This window comes from Equus quagga, chromosome 3, assembly GCF_021613505.1.
Source record: "Equus quagga isolate Etosha38 chromosome 3, UCLA_HA_Equagga_1.0, whole genome shotgun sequence".
In the NCBI taxonomy this organism is placed as follows: Eukaryota; Metazoa; Chordata; class Mammalia; order Perissodactyla; family Equidae; genus Equus; species Equus quagga.
This window is the reverse complement of record NC_060269.1, coordinates 1,255,963-1,266,406: the sequence shown is the minus strand read 5'-3', so window position 1 is coordinate 1,266,406 and position 10,444 is coordinate 1,255,963. Positions and strand designations below refer to the sequence as shown.

Here is a 10,444-nt window from a genome sequence, read left to right as displayed (position 1 = left end):
CCGTGATGGAGCCTTGCCTTCTGGGGCCGCAGAGCTGAGCGCGCCCGCGGACCGTGTCAACAAACGTGTGACGTCTGGAGGACCGGGGTAGGGGAGCCCTATGATGGTCTGATCGTTTCTGAAATACCGAATACCAAACAGATATTTAAGGGACCTTTACGTAATAAAGGGATTCAACATTCTTCAATACACGCAGATTCTAGCTCAGCATGATACTGAACAATAAGAACTTTGTAAACATGTACTAACGCAGTGCATCTCCCATTACTGAAGAGTCCAGTCAGGTGGGAGACTAGCAATTTGTAGGAAGGCAGGAAAGAAGATTCCTGCATGGCATGGGAAAGGAATACCATTTTCTTTAAGCTTTAAAATATATAAATTGGGGCCGACCCCATGGCAGAGTGGTTAAGTTCGTGGGCTCTGCTTCGGTGGCCCAAGGTTTCGCTGGTTTGGATCTTGGGTGTGGACCTGGCACCACTCATCAAGCTGTGTTGAGGGGGCGTCCCACATGCCACAACCAGAGGCACTCACAACTAGAATATACAACTATGTACTGGGGGGCTTTGGGGAGAAGAAGAAGGAAAAAAGAAAAAAAAAAGAAGATTGGCAACAGATGTTAGCTTAGGGCCAATTTTAAAAAACATAAAAACAAAAAATAAAAATAAAAAAATAAAATATATAAATTTTCTCTCAGCTGATAGCAGTAGCAATTTCAGAAACATTTTGAGTCTCACAAATTTAGGAAACTGTCCTTTGTTATCTCCTGGCCACTTCTCTCCCCATCTCTCCCCTTTCTGCCTTCTCTGACTGGCGCCAACAGAGGTTTGAAGCAGGCATTTTATGATGTATTCCAGTTGTACAACCCATGTTAATGAAGAGACACGAGTCTCTGCTACATCATCAATAAAGACATTTTGATCTGAACTCATCTTCTTTCCTATAGGATGATAACCCCATCACCCAATCAAAAACCACTGATTCAACACTGAATACATGCTGTGCACATTCAGACAAGCTTTCCTACCTTTCTACTCTAGGAGGACTTACTAACAGCATAAGCATCATAGTAATTTCAATTTCTAAAATGTCTGGAAAGTAATTCACTCTAAGAAGGTAGAACTTTTTGAAAAAGGACAAATAAAATACAAATTATACAAACAAAACTCCTCTCTCTTACCTTGAAAGTATGAAACTTAATAAGAGAAAAAAATCTTTTTTGAGACCATCTGCTTTTATACTTTCAATATATGACAGAAGGCTATAAATTTTTGTTCTAAATGAAATACATTTAAAATGCCTAAGTATTCAATTCTGCATTTGATGTGGGATGTTTATTGACTCTCTTCTAAAGCTATGGATTTTAATAATCACGCTACTGTTTGGTTAGGGAGCCTGGAGCTCAGAAGTCTTCCTAAATGCCCTCTAGAGGTCCCGCCTGCTGATTTAGCCCTGTGTCCTCGTAACATCACAGAGCCCCAGGACAGCAACCCCAAACACTGGCCAGCGCCTGCATTCCAGAGCACCCGACCGCCCCCCTCCTTCCACCTGAGGAGGTACTGCTGGAAAAGAAACCCTACCATCAACTAAACTTTCTGGAATTTGCAAAACATTTCCTACGTTCACATCTCACTACACAGGTATTGGGGGTGTTTAGTCATCAAAATTATCACCAATAGACATCAACTATCATCCACCATAGCTTTCAAACTTCTCTTCCTATCATGAAACATTTATGCTCATCAATACTCCTGAATGCATCCCTGAGGTCTCCCCAAATAGCCAGCAAAAGCACAAATCCCAACTTTAATAAATCTAATTTGAGTAGGACACTTTAGGAAAAGAAAATCACAAGTATCAAATGTAACTTATCCAAGTGTTGGTTCCAGTTGAGTATCTCTGAGGTTCCAGCTCTGAAATAACGTAACTTTGGACATGAGATCACCATGCCTAGACCCTTGAAGTTCTAACCACCTACCCTCCACAGCCCCTCACCTCCATCCCTTAAGGGGTAGGTGCTGTATCTATTTTAAGAAGGAGCCAGAAGTGACAAAGAAAAATAAAGATATGAAAAGGATCACAGAGTGAATTTGTTCTTTTGAAGAGTATGAGTAAGTGCCTACTATGTGACCAGACACTGTGCAAGATGTTAGGAACAAGAAGATGAGACACAGCCTTTGTCCTAGGGACTCTAGAGTTTGTCGAGAATACAGGCACAAAGGACTACAGGAGGTGCGATGTTTGAGGAACAACCGAGCCACAGACACGAGGCCTTGCTGATGAGAAACCTGAGCTGAGTCTTGACGGCAACAGGGCAGTTAACTGGGAGAGGACAGCACGCACAAAGGCTTGGATGTGTGAACTATGATGCTATGTTCAAGACCTATAAAGAGCTGGGAATAATTACATCAGAGAGTCTGGGGGACACTATGGTGACCAGGAGGTGGAAGAGTAGTCAGGAGCCAGATGAGGAACAGCAAGCACAGAGTTTGATCTACTTCCTGTAGGCCAATGGCTGTCCACACTAAGTTCTTCGGATACCAAAGGTTCGAGGAGCTGCTCAGGGTCACGCTGGCTGAAGAGGCGGGTAGGGGAGGGGCCCTAAGAGCCCCCACATTGCACCCATCTCTGCACTGACCAGATGAGCTCCATTTTAATGGCAAAAACTTTGCACAGTGGGGGTGGGGGTGTCTTCTACTGCCTTAACAAAGTTTGGCAATGGGTATCCATCGAAGGTATCAAGAAGGGGTGCACTTGGTCAGATGTGCATTTAAGAACAAGCACGCTGCGGCACTCTAAAATGACCACAGAAAAACACAGAACTGAAGCAGAGGGAAGAATTAGGAAATGATTACCTAATGGAGAAAGGAAATTCTGAAGAGTGCTAAGAATAGGCAGAGGTGGGGATAAGCTGGATTTGGGGGTGTAGGTGGAAAAGAAAGTGGTTGAAGTTCTTGCCTAGCAAGTTCAATGTTCTCAACAAAGCAGGAGCAAGTTGGTTGGGAGGATTTTAGGAAGGATGTTGTTTGCATGTGTTTGTGCGTGTGCACATGTGTATGCACATGTGTGAGTGTGGAGAGGGATTCAAAATCTTGAGAACATAGCCAAGGCTTTTTTTTGAAAGCCCTTCCAAGATTCCCACCAAGATTTAAGGACTATCCGTGCCCTTGGTTGAGGATTACAGAAGTGTTATACACATATGCAATGTCAACTACATGACTGCAGACTCTCCAGAAACCCATCACTTGTTCTGTCAATCTTTCAACATAAAAAAGGCCAAGATAACACAGTAATTTCACATCTTGAGGAAAAGGTTTGGTCAGGTCAACATCTGCAAAGGTGGGTACACATTTATAGTGCCCTTATTTGCATGCACCTTTCTTTCAGAATACGAAGTGTTTTCACCAAGACTCTTTCATTTCTGCTTAAAATATCCTGTGAGATCAATGGAGGCAACTGACACTTCATCTTTTGATGGGGAAACCGAAACACGAATGACGAAGATAACTTTCATAGAGTGCAGTCTGTTTTAGCGTGGCTCACTGGTTCTAAACTCAAAGTACATGTCATACGTGCATAGGCATTCGTGCCCAAAATACCACAGTGCTATGTGTGAATTTATGAATTGCTAACGTTTGCAGCAGAGTCCCATGAGAACCTCAAGTCCTCCACAATTCATTCTCTTGGGACATAGAGGCTATGAGACCAATGTGGGCCTTAAAATGTACACCAGACACCACATATACCAAAGGTTTTACTTTCACACAGTTCAGTCATGACTTGTATCATGGCGGGCATGTGTAATGGGGAGAGTAGAAAAATACATAAAGAAAGAATTGTAGCACTCTTGTAAATAGTAAAATAAACACTTTCTCTTTTAAATAGATTTCTACTCACTTGCAAGATAAATATATTTTATTAAATATAAGAAACATTTAATAACAAACAGATGGGCTACAGAAGAATAGTCTGAGGAGACCACATTGGAAGAGCTCCAGAGTCTCTGTCTGAAGTCTTATGACTCCAAGGATGAACGGACCAGGCTTCTTGGGACAATGATGATGGATTTCAGTTTATAAGGTTGGTCTGTACGGAGGGGACACTTGAAGCCTTAATTTTAAAGTCTAAGTGGTGATTTAAATTTGAGATAACAAAAGTCATTTTTCTTCTAAAAGATAAACAGAAAAAAAGTACAATGATAGAAATAACTATTCCATCTCAAACTATTGAAGAGATAGATGACTTATTTTAGCTCAGGAAACATCAACCATGACCAGAGGTGGGAGAATCTAAGCATATTCAGACAAGGACCCTCTTCTCATCTTGCCAAGGCTTCTGTGACCCTTTCTAAACAAAGTAGAACTGTTTCATGAGAGAGGGTGAAAATGTCCCCATTAATTAAATAGCTACAAGCCAGTGCTAACAGGTGAATCCAAACCTTCTAACTCTGCTCTCCACAAGCAGCTGGCATAACACCTATCACCAACACTTCTCAAAGACAGCATGGGTTGGGGGGGGGGGGGGGGGGCGGTTCTCAACATGGAGACTGGGGCCAGGCCAGGCTGATGATGGGACCTTAGGGAGGTCGCATGCACAGCATCTCGGGCACCCTGACTCCCTCTGTCCTTTAACACCAACACTTAACTGGTCATTTTCAAAGTGGAAGAGAAAACTTTATGTTCTATGTGCAGTTAGCGAGTCAACTCTCATGATTTTTCCTTAAAAGATATGAAATCTATCTTCCTTTTTCTTATCTCTATGATCATAACCCATATTCTTGACTTCACTCCTAAACCACTCCAACCACTTCCTTCATCTCCTGACTCTTCTAAACTTGTCAGAATAATAATATTGCTAAAGACTTGAATTCAGCTGGTTACTTGCCTGCTTCAATTGTTCCTCAATATTTGTAGGATGGCATGTAATAATCTTTAGCTTAGCCTTACGGTTTTACAGAACTTGGCGTCACCTGATTTTCCATCTTTTCCCCCATACCTGCCACTCCACACAAGGTCACCTTCCTCTGCCTCTCCCCCCGCCCCCACTCCTTTGCCCAGCACCCCAGCCCTCAAAGCCAACATCCTCATTTCACTCCATCTCATGCTCTTTCTCCTCCACTTCTCTCCACTGGGATGCCATTCCTTGTATTCTGTTTGTTTGTTTGTTTTATGGCTGACAGTGTGTGGGCTATGCAACTGTGATGCATATAAAACTAACTTTAATTAGAGCTTTTTCTTTGGAGGTCTTTTTTTTCAGCTTCATTGAGGTATAAACGACAAATAAAACTGTAGGATATGTAAAGCATACAATACGATGATTCGCTATACATACACATTGTGAAAGAATTTCTCCCATCAAGTTAACTAACACATCCATCACCTCAAATATTTAGTTTTATTTATTTATTTTTTTCAGAATACTTAAGTTCTATTCTCTAAGCAAATTTCAATTTTACAATACGTTATCAACTATGTCACCGTGTTACACATTAGATCCTCAGACTTCATTCATCTTATAACTTAAAGTTTGTACCCTTTTACCAACTATCCAAATTCTTCCTCTCCGTCAGGACCCAGGCCACAGCCTGCCGCCTTTCTCTGCAGTTTCCTTTTAGTCTGGGTGGACCTCACCATTCCTTGAACTTGCGCGGTTCTTACCTGCATCCCTTCTCGGGTTTGTGTGTAAATCATCACTGGTGGCACGTGACCAGCTGCCTAAGAGGTTCAGGTTCTCTCTGAACCACTCTGGATAGCCTCCTCCTGCCCTGCTGACAGCTTTTCTCCTCCGCCTGGAACATTCCACCCCGCCCCCCGTAACTTCAGGGTATGCTGGGATTCCTTTTTCACGTTTTCACTCAAAATATAATCTTCTCATGAGGCCCTTCCTGACTACTTCACCTTCAATTACCACCTCATCATGCCCCCAATTTCCTTTGTCTGCTTTACATTTTCATGCTCAGCACTTCATGGCATTCAACACACTAGACATTTTTATTATTTATCTTGTTTATGTCAGTCTCACACTCTAGATCCTAAGCTGAACAAGGAGAGGGACTCCAGCTCCTACACAGAACCTGGTATTTGATAAGTGCTCAAAAAATACAATTTGAATGAATTCACCATTAAAAACAGAAGGCAATATTAATAATGGTGATGAATAATAATAAACAAATGCTAATATAAAATTGAGAACATGCTATGTGCCAGGCCCTGCACATATTATCCATATAATACTATATGATCCCATTACTATTGACTATGACCTATTTTCCTTCTTGCCAGATAAAATGAGCCTTAAAGAGGTTTAAAATTTTTCTCAAGAACACACAACAAATAAATATTACTAAAAATAAGTCCTAGGCTTATTTTTCTCTGCAAATACATCTAGGCTGAGCTTATCCAACCGTAAAAAACTAAATGCAAAATAAGATTCATTTTGGACATGAACATGGGAAGAACTCCTCTGAGACTTACTTGTAACTTTTTTTTTAACTAACAGCTAATATTTTAATTTCCTGTCCTCTCTTCTTAGTAATTTATCCTACACTTTTCCCTCAACTTGTACTTCCTTACCCACCCCTCACCTCCAAGAAGAGAAAATCTTTTGACTAGCGTTATGACTTTACTGAAGAGATAAAAATCCCATCTTAAAAACACGCCTCAATCCGCCTGGTCAGGCCAGGAACAGAATGAGTAGCCTGTCCCCACAGTGAGGGCGAAGCATCCAGGGAGGGAGGGGGGAGAGCACAGAATGCTTCATTCATAATTACCTAAGATTTTCCAGCAAGAGAGGGGAAAGAGGAAGTCTATTTTCAGTGACAATGATTACTCTAAAAACATTAGCATGCAAGGGGAAAATTTTCCTTCTGAGAGTCACTGCTGTGCCGAGCGCTTTCCCTTACCGGATGACCTAAAACACCCAGGGCAGGCGTAATCTAGATGCACTCGCCCCGGGTCTGCGAAACGGCAGCACCCAGGAGTCCTGGGAGCTTACCCAAGGACGTGCCGGGAAGGACTTCTCAGCAACAGCCAGGCTCTGAGAGCTATCCAGTGGCAGAGCAGACACTTACACCCTGGGCGTCTGCAGCGGATGCAAGTGTCCACTCTGCACGGGATTTTTAGGAAACATGTTATGCTGAATGCATGAACAAGACTCAGTGAAACTGAAGCTGAATTACCTGCTAAAAGGAAAAAAAGGCTCATTCTTCCTTTCCTCTACCTAATCGCCATTTCTTTCCTACGATAAGAAAGTTATTACACCCATAACTTTGACCGGTTTATAGCACAGGCACAGGTATATGCAGAAGAGTTCATTCCAGTGCTCACTTGCAATATTTTGGAAACAAAATACCTCAGTTCCTACTTCTATAGATCCATATAAATGACAATGATACGATAAATGAGCCCTAGGCTGGGACAGTCACTAGCAGGTGAGTAGCATTCAGAACAAATTGATCTTTATTGAGATCAACTATAAGAACATGATGCAAAGTATTTGGTATCTGCCTGTCAAGACCTCTATTTGTATTTTCAGAAAAATCATGGGAAAAATGGCTTTCCCGAGATCCTTCATTTAAACTTTAGTTCTCTGCTAGTTTTATGGGGCCAAACAGTGATGGCACCCATGCCTAGACTCAGAAGGTACTCACTTTTCAGATCAGCAAATAACCACAAGTATCACCTTTTTGGTCCTCAGCAAGATGGAGACGAAGCGGCCCATAAGTGAGGTAAAAATGGAGGAGAGAAACACCGTGACCAGGGGTTACGGCGAGCACATTCTCTATGCTTATAGTCATATTTGAATGGTTCTTATCTCTCTCTGTTTTTTAATGCACAGACATCAAGAATCTGATGAAAATCTTCCTTCTCTCCAGGCAGAGATGCATACACAAATAGTCGGCACACGACTTAGGGGATTCATGCGTCTTACACTCTAGCCCACGTGTTCTGAGCATAGATGCTAAAAGTATTTGAGAGGGTAGGGAATAACTGAGAGCTAAAGTCGGGAAGAGAGACTGGCTGTTAAACCGGGACCAAGCACTTAACTGGCACACTGAGCACCCGGTGTCCCACGGTCTTACCAGCGGCTCTGCCCCTCACTGCTCCTGCTGGATCATGACCTGCTGGCTGCTGCTGGGCCCATCTCCTGCTTCCAAGCGTGGCCACCTGACAGGAGCAAGGGCAATGGACGATCTTGAGAGGGTCTGCTGTTGAATGTTGGTCGGCCTGTAAGAGACACAGAGTTCGAACATTTTTCAGTTAGCAAAAAGGAACAAGGCACCTACATCTGTTACGAAAGCTATTACGTAGAGTTTAAAAGAGTTTTGATGCCCATCATTGGATATTTCCACTACACCTGTTAAAAAATTCAGGGGTAGAGGATCTTTCTCAAAGCAATCAAAGTCCCAAATGCAGCATAACAACACTGTCTGATATTTGTGGAGCTCTTGGCCATGCCCGGGCATCTCTGCCTGCATCAGGTCCTCATGTCTCAACCGTGGTGGTCAATCAGCTGGGACCTGCCGGCTTACACTACTCCACCTGCTGCACCCGACAGTCCTCAAACTTGGTTGTATCAGGACGGCCTGGGTGTGAAGTGGAGGCCTCGTGCTCAGAGATTCTGATTTGTGGGCTGAAATGAAACCTTATTCCCCAGGGGACTCTAAGGTGTGGCCAGGATTGAGAATAATTAGCTTAAGCCCTTGCGTTTGTTGACGTGTAGCACTAACAACTCATAGATAGTGAAGGTTTCCTTAGAACATATTGTATCAAGGCGATTGCCAAGTGCTATGGAAAAGGTAAAGCCTCATAACATGTGGGGCTGTGTTGGGGCTTTCATTTAGCTGGCGAGACTGGACACATCCCTTAAAAAGATCTAGGAGATACATACTTTATAATAAACAACCAAAGTAAGGCTTCACCAAAGATGCAGTGAAAATCTTGGAGGCTACAAAAAGTAGAGATGACCATGCACTGAAATAAGGGAGAAAGTTTCATGCATGAGGAGCTCAGAAGACTGAGCTCTAAGGGCAAGGTGAAATTCAGAGGGAGGGGAAGGGGAGGGAGCACTCTTTTCAGGCAAAGACAGCTGCAGGAGCATCACGGCAAACAGAGGGAGGCTAACAAGCCCTTTCTGCCTGAAGGATTTCTATAAAGGAGCATGAGGAGAAGAGGCAGATTTGAGCCAGAATGTAAAGAGTATTGGTCAAATGCAAATGAGTTGGGCCGTTTTCGGGAATATCTGGAAATAGTATCTGGAATAGTGTTGGAAGCTGTTGAGGACTCACGTCCCGAGGGGTCTCAGTAAATCTACTGGTTTCTTAGTAAATGCCAGACACTGCGCCACACGCTCTATGTATGTTACCTCATTTAATACAAACATCTGGTGAGATGATTATTATTATTCACATTTTGCAGAGTTGGAAGGGGGGGTCACTTAATTTTCTCAAAGTTACAGAGCTAGAAATAGTAAGCTGAGCCTAGGGCATGCTGTTTCATGAGCATGGCATCCTAAAAGTCATGTCTGAAGATTCAGGGTTTTTAAAAATTAAGATATAATTCACACATCATAAAATCCATTCTTTCAAAGTATACAATTCTATGGGTCTCTGTATATTCAAAAACTTGTGCTAGTATTGCCACTATCAAATTTCAGAGCAATTTCATCACTCCCAAAATAAATCCAGTACCCATTAGGAGTCAGTGCCTCATGCATCTTTCTTTCAGAGAATTCCTTTCTACCTCTATGGATTTGCCTAGTCTGGATATTTCAAATAAATGAAACCATGTGAAATTTGGCTTTTCTTGTCTGCTTTCTTTCATTTAGCATGTTGTCAAGCTTCATCTATGTTTTCGTGTGTATCAGTAGTCCGTTCCTCTTTTTACAGCTGAGTAATATTCCACTGTATAGATACATAAAACTTTCGTCATCTATTGTGATGGATATTTGGGTTATTTTTACTTTTTGGCTATTATAAATAATGCTGCTATGAACATTCATTTATAAGTCTTTTTACATTGTGGTGAAATATATGTAACATAAAATTTACCATTTTAACCATATTTTAAGTGTACAGTTCTGTGGCATTAAGCACATCCATACTGCTGTGTAACCATCACCACCACCCATCTCTAAAACTTTTTCATCTTTTCAGACTGAAACTCTGTGCCCATTAAATAGCAACTCCCCATTCTCCCCTCCCCCAGGTCCCCGGCAAACACTATTCTACTTTTTGTCTCTACGAATTTGACTATTCTAGCTAACTCATATAAACAGAATCATATAATATTTGTCCTTTTGTGTCTGTTGTATTTCACTCAGCCTATGTCTTCCAGCTTCATCCATGTTGAAACGTGTCACAATTTCCTTCCTTTTCAAGGCTGAGTAGTATTCCATTGTATGTATACACCACACTTTGTTTATCCGTTCATTGATTGATGGACATGTG

The 10,444-nt window shown here is 42.1% G+C and overlaps 1 protein-coding gene across 3 annotated transcripts in view; it reads right to left on the bottom strand.

Moving 5' to 3' along the window:
• TET2 (tet methylcytosine dioxygenase 2) overlaps positions 1-10,444 on the bottom strand; it is a 118,206-nt gene that overhangs the window by 75,642 nt on the left and 32,120 nt on the right. For all 3 annotated transcript variants that reach the window (XM_046657214.1, XM_046657213.1, XM_046657215.1), the window contains one exon: positions 8,078-8,222. The gene's annotated coding sequence lies outside the window, so the exon portion shown is untranslated. The remainder of the gene's footprint in view (positions 1-8,077; positions 8,223-10,444) is intronic.